Source organism: Hyperolius riggenbachi, chromosome 1 (genome assembly GCF_040937935.1).
Source record: "Hyperolius riggenbachi isolate aHypRig1 chromosome 1, aHypRig1.pri, whole genome shotgun sequence".
Lineage (NCBI taxonomy): Eukaryota > Metazoa > Chordata > Amphibia > Anura > Hyperoliidae > Hyperolius > Hyperolius riggenbachi.
In genome coordinates this window covers 314,765,053-314,779,549 of record NC_090646.1, presented here as the reverse complement: position 1 = coordinate 314,779,549, position 14,497 = coordinate 314,765,053, and the positions used below count along the sequence as shown (strand labels likewise).

Below are 14,497 nucleotides of genomic sequence, written 5' to 3'. Positions count from 1 at the left end.
CAGCATCAGAACTTTGTTTTTCTTACCAAAGCATCATTTTTAGCTGCATTTTTAGCTAAGCTCCACCCATCAAAGAAAACTGCCCGGGCCTTTTTTCCTTCATACTGTGCAAAGCATGATGGGATTTCCTATGTTGTTATCCACGTTGCCTAGCAACTGGGAGGGGTGATCAGCACACAGGACAGTTGGAACTGTGTCTCAAGCTCCTTGTCACCTCCTTTCAACCAAAAAGATGGCTGCCCTTATGAAATCAAGCATTTGCCTGTTCTTTTAACCACTTGAGGACCGTGGGCTTTACCCCCCCTTAAGGACCAGGCACTTTTTTTCCATTCAGACCACTGCAGCTTTCACGGTTTATTGCTCGCTCATACAACCTACCACCTAAATGAATGTTGGCTCCTTTTCTTGTCACTAAGGGCCCTTTTCCACTAGCGCGTTTGCGCTGGCCGAATCGTAAAGTCGCAAACTGCTAGTGATTTTACAATCGCTACGGTTTGCTTTTTAACATAGGAATCGCGGTAGGTCATTTCCATTACCGCGATTCGTTTTTGACGGGAACGCGAACGCGCGGCGGAGCGATATTTGCCGCGATTTTGCTATGCAGTGCATAGCATAGCAAAATCGCGGCCGCAAACCTCGGGAAATCGGCGGAATTGCGATTCAGCAATCGCTAGCGTTCAGCATGAATGCTAGCGACTGCTAGTGGAAAAGGGCTCTTATAAAGCTTTCTTTTGGTGCTATTTGATTGCTGCTGCGATTTTTACTTTTTATTATATTCATCAAAAAAGACATGAATTTTGTCAAAAAAATGATTTTTTTAACTTTCTGTGCTGACATTTTTCAAATAAAGTAAAATTTCTGTATACATGCAGCGCGAAAAATGTGGACAAACATGTTTTTGATAAAAAAAAAAAACATTCAGCCTATATTTATTGGTTTGGGTAAAAGTTATAGCGTTTACAAACTATGGTGCAAAAAGTGAATTTTCCCATTTTCCAGCATCTCTGCCTTTTCTGACCACCTGACATGTTTCATGAGGGGCTAGAATTCCAGGATAGTATAAATACCCCCCAAATGACCCCATTTTGGAAAGAAGACATCCCAAAGTATTCACTGACAGCATAGTGAGTTCATAGAACATATTATTTTTTGTCACAAGTAAGCGGAAAATGACACTTTGTGACAAAAAAAAAAAAAAAAAAGTTTTCATTTCTTCTAACTTGCGACAAAAAAAATGAAATCTGCCACGGACTCACTATGCTCCTCTCTGAATACCTTGAAGTGTCTACTTTCCAAAATGGGTTCATTTGTGGGGTGTGTTTACTGTCCTGACATTTTGGGGGGTGCTAAATTGTAAGCACCCCTGTAAAGCCTAAAGGTGCTCATTGGACTTTGGGCCCCTTAGCACAGTTAGGCTGCAAAAAAGTGCCACACATGTGGTATTGCCGTACTCAGGAGAAGTAGTATAATGTGTTTTGGGGTGTATTTTTTGGGGTGTATTTTTACACATACCCATGCTGGGTGGGAGAAATATCTCTGTAAATGACAATTGTTTGATTTTTTTTTACACACAATTGTCCATTTACAGAGAGATTTCTCCCACTCAGCATGGGTATGTGTAAAAATACACCCCAAAACACATTATACTACTTCTCCTGAGTACGGCGATACCACATGTGTGGCACTTTTTTGCACCCTAACTGCGCTAAGGGGCCTAAAGTCCAATGAGTACCTTTAGGATTTCACAGGTCATTTTTGTTTCAAGACTACTCCTCACGGTTTAGGGCCCCTAAAATGCCAGGACAGTATAGGAACCCCACTAATGACCCCATTTTAGAAAGAAGACACCCCGAGGTATTCCGTTAGGAGTATGGCGAGTTCATAGAAGATTTTATTTTTTGTTGCAAGTTAGCGGAAATTGATTTTAATTGTTTTTTTTCACAAAGTGTCATTTTCCGCTAATTTGTGACAAAAAATAAAATCTTCTATGAACTCACCATACTCCTAATGGAATACCTTTGGGTGTCTTCTTTCTAGAATGGGGTCATTTGTGGAGTTCCTATACTGCCCTGGCATTTTAGGGGCCCTAAACCGTGAGGAGTAGTCTTGAAACCAAATGTCGCAAAATGACCTGTGAAATCCTAAAGGTACTCATTGGACTTTGGGCCCCTTAGTGCACTTGGGGTGTAAAAAAGTGCCACACATGTGGTACCACCGTACTCAAGAGAAGTAGTATAATGTGTTTTGGGGTGTATTTTTACACATACCCATGCTGGGTGGGAGAAATATCTCTGTAAATGACAATTGTTTTGTTTTTTTTTACACACAATTGTCCATTTACAGAGAGATTTCTCCCACCCAGCATGGGTAGGTGTAAACATACACCCCAAAACACATTATACTACTTTTCCTGAGTACGGCGGTACCACATGTGTGACACTTTTTTGCAGCCTAGGTGCGCTAAGGGGCCCAACGTCCTATTCACAGGTCATTTGGAGACATTTGTTTTCTAGACTGCTCCTCACGGTTTAGGGCCCCTAAAATGCCAGGGCAGTATAGGAACCCCACAAGTGACCCCATTTTAGAAAGAAGACACCCCAAGGTATTCTGTTAGGTGTGTGGCGAGTTCATAGAAGATTTTATTTTTTGTCACAAGTTAGTGAAAAATGACACTTTGTGAAAAAAAAACAATAAAAATCAATTTCCGCTAACTTTTGACAAAATATAAAATCTTCTATGAACTCGTCATACACCTAACAGAATACATTGGGGTGTCTTTTTTCTAAAATGGGGTCACTTTGTGGGGTTCCTATACCGCCCTGGCATTTTACGGGCCCAAAACCGTGAGTAGTCTGGAAACCAAATGTCTCAAAATGACTGTTCAGGGGTATAAGCATCTGCAAATTTTGATGACAGGTGGTCTATGAGGGGGCGAATTTTGTGGAACCGGTCATATGCAGGGTGGTCTTTTAGATGACAGGTTGTTTTGGGCCTGATCTGATGGATAGGAGTGCTAGGGGGGTGACAGGAGGTAATTGATGGGTGTCTCAGGGGGTGGTTAGAGGGGAAAATAGATGCAATCAATGCACTGGGGAGGTGATCGGAAGGGGGTCTGAGGGGGATCTGAGGGTTTGGCCGAGTGATCAGGAGCCCACACGGGGCAAATTAGGGCCTGATCTGATGGGTAGGTGTGCTAGGGGGTGACAGGAGGTGATTGATGGGTGTCTCAAGGTGTGATTAGAGGGGGGAATAGATGCAAGCAATGCACTGGTGAGGTGATCAGGTGTTTAGGTGTCCCCAGCATATGTAGCCAAGTGTATGTGCCCAATATATGTAGCCAGGGGTATATGTCCCTAGTATATGTAGCCAGGTGTATATGTGCCCAGTATATGTAGCCAGGGGTATTTGTCCCCAGTATATGTAGCCAGGGGTATATGTGCCCAGTATATGTAGCCAGGGGTATATGTGCCCACGTAGTCAGGTGTTTAGGTGTCCCCAGCATATGTAGCCAAGTGTTGAGGTGTCCCCAGTATATGTAGCCAGATGTATATGTCCCCAGCATATGCAGTCAGGTGTTTAGGTGTCCCCAGCATTTGTAGCCAGGTGTATATGTGCCCAGTATACGTAGCCAGGGGTATATGTCCCCAGTATATGTAGCCAGGTGTCTAGGTATCCCCAACATATGTAGCCAGGTGTATATGTAACTCTAGATTGTAAGCTCGCAAGGGCAGGGACCTCCTCCTAGTGTTTCTCATACTGCTGCAATTTTAAAATATGTACATGTACCAAATGCATATCAACTATGGGGCAGCACGGTGGCGTAATGGTTAGCTCTCACGCCTTGCAGCGCTGGGTCCCTGGTTCGAATACCAGCCAGGGTACTATCTGCAAAGAGTTTGTATGTTCTCTCCGTGTCTGCGTGGGTTTCCTCCGGGCACTCCGGTTTCCTCCCACATTCCAAAAACATACAGATAAGTTAATTGGCTCCCCCTAAAAAAAAAAAAAAAAAAAATTGGCCCTAGACTACAGTACTTACACTACATGATATAGACATATGGCAATGGTAGGGATTAGATTGTGAGCTCCTTTGAGGGACAGTTAGTGACAAGATATATATATATATATATATATATATATATATATATATATATATATATACTGTACAGCGCTGCGTAATATGTCGGCGCTATATAAATACTAAATAATAATAATAATAATAATAACTATGTATGTATCTGTATTTATTCTATTCAATGTCATGACTGTACAGTGTCTTGTATTTCTTATGTATATTTATTCCCCATTGTTTGTTTGTACTATGTACAGCGCTACGGAAGATGTTGGCGCTATATAAATAAAAAATAAAAAAAATAATAATAATAATAATATGTGCCCAGTATATGTAGCCAGGGGTATATGTCCCCAGTATATGTAGCCAGGTGTATATGTGCCCAGTATATGTAGCCAGGGTATATGTCCCCAGTATATGTAGCCAGGTGTACATGTGCCCAGTATATGTAGCCAGGGGTATATGTCCCCAGTATATGTAGCCAGGGGTATATGTGTCCAGTATATGTAGCCAGGGGCATATGAGCCCAGTATATGTAGCCAGGGGTATATGTCCCCAGTATATGTAGCCAGGTGCATATGTCCCCAGTATATGTAGCCAAGGGTATATGTGCCCAGTATATGTAGTCAGGTGTTTAGGTGTCCCCAGCATATGTAGCCAGGTGTATATGTGCCCAGTGTTCCCAGTAGATGTGGTCAGGACTTACCCCCAGTATAGCCAGGTGTATATGTGCCCAGTATATGTAGCCAGGGGTATATGTCGCTAGGTCTATAGGTGTTCCCAGTAAATGTGGTCAGGACTTACCCCCAGTATAGCCAGGTGTATATGTCCCCAGTATATGTAGACAGGTGTATATGTCCCCAGTATATGTAGGCAGGTGTATATGTGCCCAGTATATGTAGCCAGGGGTATATGTGCCCAGTATATGTAGCCAGGGGTATATGTCCCCAGTATATGTAGCCAGGTGTATATGTCCCCAGTATATGTAGCCAGGTGTATATGTGCCCAGTATATGTAGCCAGGTGTATATGTGCCCAGTATATGTAGCCAGGGGTATATGTCCCCAGTATATGTGCCCAGTATATGTAGCCAGGGGTATATGTGCCCAGTATATGTGGTCAGGTGTTTAGGTGTCCCCAGCATATGTAGCCAGGTTTTTAGGTGTCCCCAGTATATGTAGCCAGGTGTATATGTCCCCAGCATATGTAGCCAGGTGTTTAGGTGTCCCCAGCATATGTAGCCAGGTGTATATGTGCCCAGTATCTGTAGCCAGGGGTATATGTCCCCAGTATATGTAGCCAGGTGTTTAGGTGTCCCCAACATATGTAGCCAGGTGTATATGTGCCCAGTATATGTAGCCAGGGGTATATGTGCCCAGTATATGTAGCCAGTGCTATATGTGCCCAGTATATGTAGCCAGTGCTATATGTGCCCAATATATGTAGCCAGGTGTATGTCCCCAGTATATGTAGTCAGGGGTTTATGTGCCCAGTATATGTAGTCGGGGGTATATGTCCCCAGTATATGTAGCCAGGGGTATATGTGCCCAGTATATGTAGTCAGGGGGGTATATGTCCCCAGTATATGTAGCCAGGGGTATATGTGCCCAGTATATGTAGCCAGGGGTATATGTCGCTAGGTCTATAGGTGTTCCCAGTAGATGTGGTCAGGACTTACCCCCAGTATAGCCAGGTGTATAGATGTCCCCAGGTGGGGTGGCAGGAGGGAGAGAAGCGGAGAGAGAAGAGGAAGCTGTGTGGACAGCAGGGAAAGGGGGGTCGTCTCCCCCCCCCTTCCCTCACCTTGGGGCTCCCCCTCTCTCTCGCTTTCCCCGTCAGATAGCGGCTGGCAGCAGCGGTAGAACACTTCCTGCTTCCCAGGGCGGGAGAGCAAGAGATCTGTGCTCCGCTGCCACTTGTTCAGAAGATTCTGTTTAATAAACCCTGGAAATTTGGTGTTTCTAGGACTTACAGGGGGCTTTGCTATTAACCGCTAAAATCGGCGGATTTTTACTGTAATGCAAAATGCAGAAAATAGGCAGATGGATTTTCTGCATTTTACATTACAGTAAAAATCCGCCGACTTTAGCGGTTAATAGCAAAGCCCCCTTAAGTCCTAGAAACACCAATTTTCAGGGTTTATTAAACTGAATCTTGTGAACAAGATGCAAAAAAAAGTTTTCAAAAAGACCTTATGTATATGTAGCCAGGGGTATATGCCCCCAGTATTTGTAGCCAGGGGTATATGTCCCCAGTATTTGTAGCCAGGTGTATATGTGCCCAGTATATGTAGCCAGGGGTATATGTCCCCAATATATGTAGCCAGGTGTATATGTGCACATATACACCTGGCTACATATTCTGGGGACACCTAAACACCTGGCTACATATACTGGGGACATATACCCCTGGCTACATATACTGGGCACATATACACCTGGCTACATATACTGGGGACACCTAAACACCTGGCTACATATGCTGGTGACATATACACCTGGCTACATATACTGGGGACACCTAAACACCTGGCTACATATGCTGGGGACACCTAAACACCTGGCTACATATACTGGGGACATATACACCTGGCTACATATACTGGGGACATATACACCTGGCTACATATACTGGGCACATATACACCTGGCTACATATACTGGGCACATATACACCTGTCTGTCCTTATGTGCAATTACTGGTGAAAGGCTGTCCGTCATTACATGCATTTACTGGTGAAAGGCTGTCTCTTATGTGCATTTAGTGCTGAAACACTGTCTCTTATGCGCATTTAGTGGTGAAATGCTGTTTCTTATGTGCATTTAGTGGTGAAACGCTGTCTCTCATTACATGCATTTACTGGTGAATCGCTGTCTCTCATTACATGCATTTACTGGGGGGATGCTGTCTGTCATTACGTGCATTTACTGGGGAAAAAGCTGTCTGTCATTATGTGCATTTACTTCATATTTTTTATGTAACTTCATTAGCTGGTATAACTACATTACAGTTAGCCCCGCCCACATGCCATCATGACCATGACCATTTTTTCGTTATAGCCATCCTATCTGGATCCTGTTGCAATATGTGACTATCTTCCTTAGAATTGATGATTCTGCACAATTTTGTATCATCTGCAAAAATAGTAACATTGCTTTCTACTGCATCTACTAGGTCATTAATAAATAAATTGAAGAGCATTGGACCCAGTACAGACCCCTGTGGGACCCCACTGCTAACAGTCACCCATTTTGAGTATGATCAATGGACCACAACTCTTTGTTTTCTGTCCATTAGCCAGTTCCCTATCCATGCACACAGACTCTTCCCCAGTCCTTGCATCCTCAACTTTTGCACCAGACTTTTGTGGGGAACAGTGTCGAAGGCCTTAGCAAAGTCCAAGTATATCACATCTACAGCATTCCCAATATCCACATTAGCGTTCACTACCTCATAAAAGCTGAGCATGTTAGTCAAACAGGACCTGTCTTTAGTAAACCCATGTTGATGCTGAGAGATAAGATTATTTTCTACTATGAAGTCATGTATAGTATCTCTTAGTAACCCCTCAAATAGTTTGCATACAACTGATGTTAAGCTTACTGGTCTATAATTTCCTGGATCTGTTGTTTTGCCCTTCTTAAATAATGGGAAAACGTGGGGACAAATACCCCTGGCTACATATACTGGGCACATATACACCTGGCTACATATACTGGGGACATATACCCCTGGCTACAAACCCCTAGTGATTCTTATGATAATGCATCCCCTATGGCAGAACCAAATCAAATCAAAGTCAAATCAAAGATAGCTTTATTGGCATCACTAAGCTTCAATACAGGCATTGCCAAAGCAGGGGGAATGAGGGACATGGGACTGGACTGGGGGTGCAGTGAGTTAGCAGTTCGTGGACATTTGGGGGGGGGGGGAGTTTACAGTTCATTTATGCTCCTCTCAGTCTGTGGCATGCTGTGACATAGTGTGCAGCGATTGTCACTGTGGATTTCTCTTCCAGTAGAATGCAGTGTTTTCTCTCATCCTCTAATGTGTGAAAGTCTGGAAATAGTTCCATCAGGTTCTTCACCATTTCAGCCCGCAGGGATTTTTCCCATTATGCATCGGAGCAATTTTCACCTCCCATTCATTCGCTAATAACTTTATCACTACTTATCACAATTTATTGATCTATATCTTGTTTTTTCCGCCACTAATTAAGCTTTCTGTGGGTGGTACATTTTGCTAAGAGCCACTTTACTGTAAATGCATTTTTACAGGATTAATAAGAAAAAAAATGGAAAAAAATCATTATTTCTCAGTTTTTGGCCATTATAGCTTTAAAATAATCCATGCTACCATAATTAAAACCTATGTATTTTATTTGCCCGTATGTCTCGGTTATTATACCATTTTAATTTTGTCCCTATCACAATGTATGGCGCCAATATTTTATTTGGAAATAAAATTGTTTCCGTTTTGCGCCCATCACTATTTACAAGCATATAATTTAAAAAGTGTTTGTAGTATACTCCCTTCAAATGCATATTAGACCCTTAGGTAACTTTTTTTTTTTTTTTAATTGTAATTTTTTTTTTCCATTAAAAATTTTATTTGGGGAATATTTTGGTGTGGGACATAATCAATTTTTAATGTTGCTATATGTGTAAATTGTAATGTAAAAAAAGTGTAGATGTAGTTTTACTATTTGGCCACAAGATGGCCACCTTCATTTTTAGTTTCCCTCCTTGTAAGCAGAAGTACAAGGGGGATGCGGAAATTCTTCCGGACAGACGAACTGAAGCCTCACGGGTGAGCTCTTCGGTTTTTCTGCTAGGAACAGGGATCGGTGATCGGGAACCATGTTCCCTTTTACTGATCCCAGGGCTACCGGGGGACACCGCGGGGACACGGGGGCGGGAGCACGCCGAAGCACGGGAGCGCATCAGAGCAGCCGCCCGGACGTGAGCTTCACGTCTGGGCGGCTGAAATGGTTAAAGAAGGTTTCCCTGGTAGCGGTATATTTGGGGCAGTGCAGCAGGAAGTGATTTTCATCCTCGAGTGTCTTCTGCTCACAGTGTTTGCACAGTCTCTCCTCCCTGGGTTTGTATGTATGTCTGTGTCTCCCAGACTCTATTTCGAGGTTATGAGACTGAGTGTCTGTAGATGCTCAGGATTTTCCTCTTTTGAGGGTTTTGGAGCTTTTCCAGGTATGGGGCTATTTTATATTCTCTCTGTAGGGACTGGTATATGGTTAGCTTTTGTGACTGTTTTATTTCATTTCTTCATTGATCTACATAGTCCTCTTTGCTCTTGGCTGTGGTGTGCTTTATCTGGGCTCGTGATGGGACTTGTGGATCTGAGTTTGGAGGGACCAGAGAGTTGACAACTTCTTTCAGGGCACATGGCTTTTCTTGGTCTTCATTGTGCAGCATGGCTTTGTAGTGGGGCAAGTCGGGCCTGATGCTCTGTAGATGGGCCTAGTAGGACAACACTCTCTTCTGTATCTCAAGCAGTAGTGGGAATCTACCCAGCTCAGCTCGGCAGGCATTGTTTGAGGTACTCCGATGGACCTGGAGGAGGTGTTTGCAGAATTCCAGGTGGAATATTTCTGGGGGGCTAGATTCCCATTTTGATTTATCTGGGTAGGTGATGGGGCCCCATATTACGCTTCCATAGAGTAGGACTGGGGTGATGACACTGTCAAATACTTTCAGCCAGACCTTCACTGCTGGTTTGAGGTGGTACAGTTATTTCCTGATTGCATAGAATGTTCTGCAAACTTTGGCTTTCAGGGCCTCTATGGCTGATTTAAGACTTCCAAATTGGTTGATTTCCAGACCAAGCTAGGTATATTTATCAGTTCTGCTGATTTCACAGTCATTTAGTGTAAGGGATGGGCTCTGGGCTGACCTTGTGTTTTTCCTCTGGAACACCATGGTTTTAGTTTTCTTCAGATTAATGGGGAGTGCCCACGTTGTGCTGAATTTCTCCAGGATTTCTAGGCTGTCTTGTAGACCTTCTTTAGTTGGTGATAGCAGTAAGAGGTCATCTTCGTACAGTAAAAATGTCACTGTTGTGTCATGCAGGGTGAGTCCTGGTGCTGGTGAGGCCTCTAGGGCTGAGGCTAATTTGTTGATGTATATGTTGAAAAGCGTTGGATTCACTCTGCAACCCTGTCTTACCCCGACCCTGGATTGTGTGTGTGTGTGTTCTTTTCCCATTCACTTTCACACTGCACTTGTTCCCAGTGTATGAGCTCTTTATGACATCATATGTTTTCCCTCCTATTCCGCTCTCTAGAAGTCTCAGGAACAAACCTGGATGCCACACTGAGTCAAAAGCCTTTTAAAAGTTCACAAACCAGGCAAATATTTTTCCCTTTCTTCGTCTGTGTACATGGTGCTTGATAAAGGTGTGCAGGGTGTAGATGTGGTCGGTGGTGCGATGGTTTGGCATAAAACCTGCTTGGTCTTTACTGATGCACTTGAAACAAAAAGAACAACCGAGAGCCCAATATAGTGCAGTAAGTCTAGCAATTGTTGGCAAAATAATTAACAGATGTGGATATACTCACAAACACGGGTTACCACATAGGCAACCACTTGAAATGCAGGTGGGGAGCATTAGAACCTGACCCCACTCAGGTTTAAGAAGTCGCTCTCTGTAGATAGAAACAAGAAGTTTTGAATCAGGATGATACCATTTATTGGCTAACTTAGAGATGGATAAACAGTGAGCTTTCGACTTATAAAAAGCCTTCGTCGGACTGGTTCCTGACCAAAACTGAAAAACACAGCTTATATACACTGACATACAGAGGAGAAACATTCTTTAGCAAACATAAATGTAATTAGATGCCTTAAAGCGGATCCAGGGTGAAAAACTAACTGTAACAAGTAACTTGTCTTTGTATCTTATCTAAAGTTTAGATGGTTTACACAGTAAATCTATCTGCATACAGCTTAAAGAGAATCTGTATTGTTAAAATCGCACAAAAGTAAACATACCAGTGCGTTAGGGGACATCTCCTATTACCCTCTGTCACAATTTCGCCGCTCCTCGCCGCATTAAAAGTGGTTAAAAACAGTTTTTAAAAGTTTGTTTATAAACAAACAAAATGGCCACCAAAACAGGAAGTAGGTTGATGTACAGTATGTCCACACATAGAAAATACATCCATACACAAGCAGGCTGTATACACCCTTCCTTTTGAATCTTAAGAGATCATTTGTGTGTTTCTTTCCCCCTGCAGCTATCTTCCACTGAAGTGTCAGGCTGTTTCTTCCTGCAGAGTGTGAAAGCCCAGCCAGCTCAGAGGAGGATTTATCCAGCTTGTAAAAGATAAGAGAGAAGAGAGAAGCTGCCCTAATCTAAATAATACACAGGCAGTGTGCAGAGAGGGGCCTGGAGGGGGGAGATGCATCACAGAACCACAACACTGAAGAACTTGGCAGCCTTCCAGACACAGGCTGACAAGTCTGACAATAGAGAGATAAGTTGATTTATTACAGAGATGGTGATAGTAAAACGTGCTGCAGTAAGCCAGAACACATTAGAATAGCTTTTGGAACTTGTAGGATGATAAAAAACAGGATGCAATTTTTGTTACGGAGTCTCTTTAAACAATATATGAATATTTCTTCCTGTGATACAATGAGAGCTGCCATGTTAGGCTTGTAATCATTACACAGGTAATTAGCTATGCATCTCCACACCTCAACCTGTGAAAACGCCACGCCCCTCTCCTCCCCTTGCCTCTGAAATCCCGTGCATGCTCAGTGTGAGCTGGGGAGAATGGCAGAGAAAAGACAGGAGGGGAGGGGGGGAATAGGGGTGACAGGAGGGGGAAGGTGGCAGAGAGGGCCCCGCAAAGGGAGGGGAGGATGGCACAAAGGTGACAGGTGGCAGAGAAGGGGTCAGCAGGCAAGGAAAGGGTGGCAGAGAGAGGTGGTAGTAGAGGAGGGGAGAGAAGATGAGAAATTCTAGCAACACGCTGAAGGTGATGGGAGAGAGTGGAAAAGTGGTGACAGGCTGCAGCATGGTGGGGGGCTTTGAGAATTCTGGATGGGGGAGCGATAAAAGCTGGAGGGATAGTCGGGGGCTGCAGCTAAAGTACCACCTGACATCCGATCCTCCAGCTCCAGGCAGTGAGGCTGCTATAGAAATTCTTCCCTATCCCTCCCTCACCATGGCCCCCCTCCTCTGTCTGTGTGTGTGTGTGTGTGTGTGTGTGTGTGTGTGTGTGTGTGTGTGTGTGTGTGTGTGTGTGTGTGTGTGTGTGTGTGTGTGTGTGTGTATCAGAGCACAGCGTCTCTTATCAGCGCTGCTCCTGGACATTCCCTCTGTGTTGAATCCGTGCAGGCAGAAATTATGGTACACCGTCCAGCCAGCAGCTGGCAGCTCTCACTACTTCCTATTCTCTGCATGTTGCGTGTTTACACAGACATGGTGAGAGAAGGCAGAGAGCAGCCAGCTGCTGGCTGGACGGTGTACCATAATTTCTGCCTGCACGGATTCAACACAGAGGGAACGTCCAGAAGCAGAGTTGGTAAGAGACACGCTGCGCTCTGATACACACACAAGCAGAGGAGGGAGGGATGGGAGCAGAGCTGATTGAGACTACACGCTGCGCTCTGACATGACGGGGTCCATGGTGAGTGAGGTCGGACCCCCCTCCCTGCATCCTCACTACACGGTGTCCGGGTGTCACGCCTCCTAGAATCACCAGTGTGCTGCTCACGCAAATATCGCGTGAGTTCATCAGCTCCAGACTAGAATCGCCGCCTCTGCCTCCTCCTGCCTATAATTAGATCCCATGACCCTTTGCATCCCAGGACTGAACGCCGCAACGTTAAATGCGCTGGGGGCGTGGCCTAATATTTTTATAAGGTTTTTATTGGGAAATATATTTTAAAAAAGCTATTTAAAGGGTTTAATGCCTCCTAAAATATGTCCACCAGCACAAAAATGCGGACATCCTTGCTTGGTCTCGGATCCACTTTAAGAGCCCTTTTCCACTAGCAATCGCTAGCGTTCACGCTGAACGCTAGCGATTGCTGAATCACAAAACCGGCGATTCCCCGACGTTTTGCGGCCGCGATTTTGCTATGCTATGCACTGCATAGCAAAATCGCGGCAAATATCGCTCCGCCGCGCGTTCGCGTTCGGGTAAAAAATGAATCGCGGTAGTGGAAATGACCTACCGCGATTCCTATGTTAAAAAGCAAACCGTAGCGATTGTAAAATCGCTAGCGGTTTGCGACTTTGCGATTCAGCCAGCGCAAACGCGCTGGTGGAAAAGGGCCCTTACTGTTACTGAGGAGGCTTTCCCAGGCATCCTATCTAAATTGATAAGATCAATAGAATCCTCAACATGACATAAAGCAGACTCTAGTGATGAAGAGACATCGTAAATTCCGAATTCAAATGGTAACTGGCCTGGTTACATGCACCATTAATTCTAAGCTTAAGAGAATTGTGGCATTAAAAGCCAGCACCTGAAAGCAAATAAAATTAATAGTGACAGTGAATTCCATCTTACACAGCATATGGCACAAAAATGAATGAAAAGATAGAACATTTTAAATTAAAAGAATTGTGGCATTTAAAACCCATCGTACCAGCACAAGAAGTTAGAGTCCTTGTTTAAACCATCTTCTACAGTTTTGAACCAATGTATAAACTTAGTTTCTTGTGTTAGTCTCATGTTTCCCGATTTGAAGCCACCCGCGCCTGGAAATCTTAAGAAAGATTACAAAAGAACTTCATCCTGTTCTACACAAGGATCAGAGACTGAAAAAGATATTCCCTGAACCTCCCCTCCTAGCATTCCGACAGCCACCCAATCTTAAGCAGATGATAGTGAGGAGTGCCTTAAATAGGCAAGAACAGAATGGAACATTCCCCTGCCGAGGGAAAAAGTGTGGGACCTGTAAACACATCCATTCCACTGACAAGATACTAACACCAGGTACACAACAGGAATACAAAGTATAAGGCACCTTTTCCTGCGACTCATCTAATGTGGTATACGTGATCATGTGTGCAAAATGCCCCAAAGGAATTTATGTGGGAGAAACAAGTCAACCACTGCATGATCGCATGACACACCACAGATCCACTATTAACAGTAGGAAAAAGGATATTGCAAAATATACTGATCTCCCAATACCAGCACACTTTTGTTTACCTGGACACAGTTTAAGCGATTTTCGCGTCACTGTATTAATGGGTGGCTTCAAATCGGGAAACATGAGACTAACACAAGAAACTAAGTTTATACATTGGTTCAAAACTGTAGAAGATGGTTTAAACAAGGACTCTAACTTCTTGTGCTGGTACGATGGGTTTTAAATGCCACAATTCTTTTAATTTAAATTTTTCTAGCTTTTCATTCATTTTTGTGCCATATGCTGTGCAAGATGGAATT

At 43.8% G+C, this 14,497-nt stretch overlaps 2 protein-coding genes across 4 annotated transcripts in view; one reads left to right on the top strand and one right to left on the bottom strand.

Annotated features, from left to right (window-relative positions):
• LOC137509446 (scaffold attachment factor B2-like) overlaps nucleotides 1–14,497 on the bottom strand; it is a 996,257-nt gene that overhangs the window by 169,957 nt on the left and 811,803 nt on the right. The gene's annotated exons all lie outside the window — the stretch shown is intronic.
• LOC137509359 (uncharacterized) overlaps nucleotides 1–14,497 on the top strand; it is a 117,613-nt gene that overhangs the window by 10,533 nt on the left and 92,583 nt on the right. The window contains exon 1 of one of the 3 annotated variants that reach the window (XM_068233827.1): nucleotides 12,531–12,616. The exons of the other annotated variants lie outside the window; for them this stretch is intronic. The gene's annotated coding sequence lies outside the window, so the exon portion shown is untranslated. Of the gene's footprint in view, nucleotides 1–12,530; nucleotides 12,617–14,497 lie in introns of those variants that run through there. 3 annotated transcript variants of the gene reach the window in all.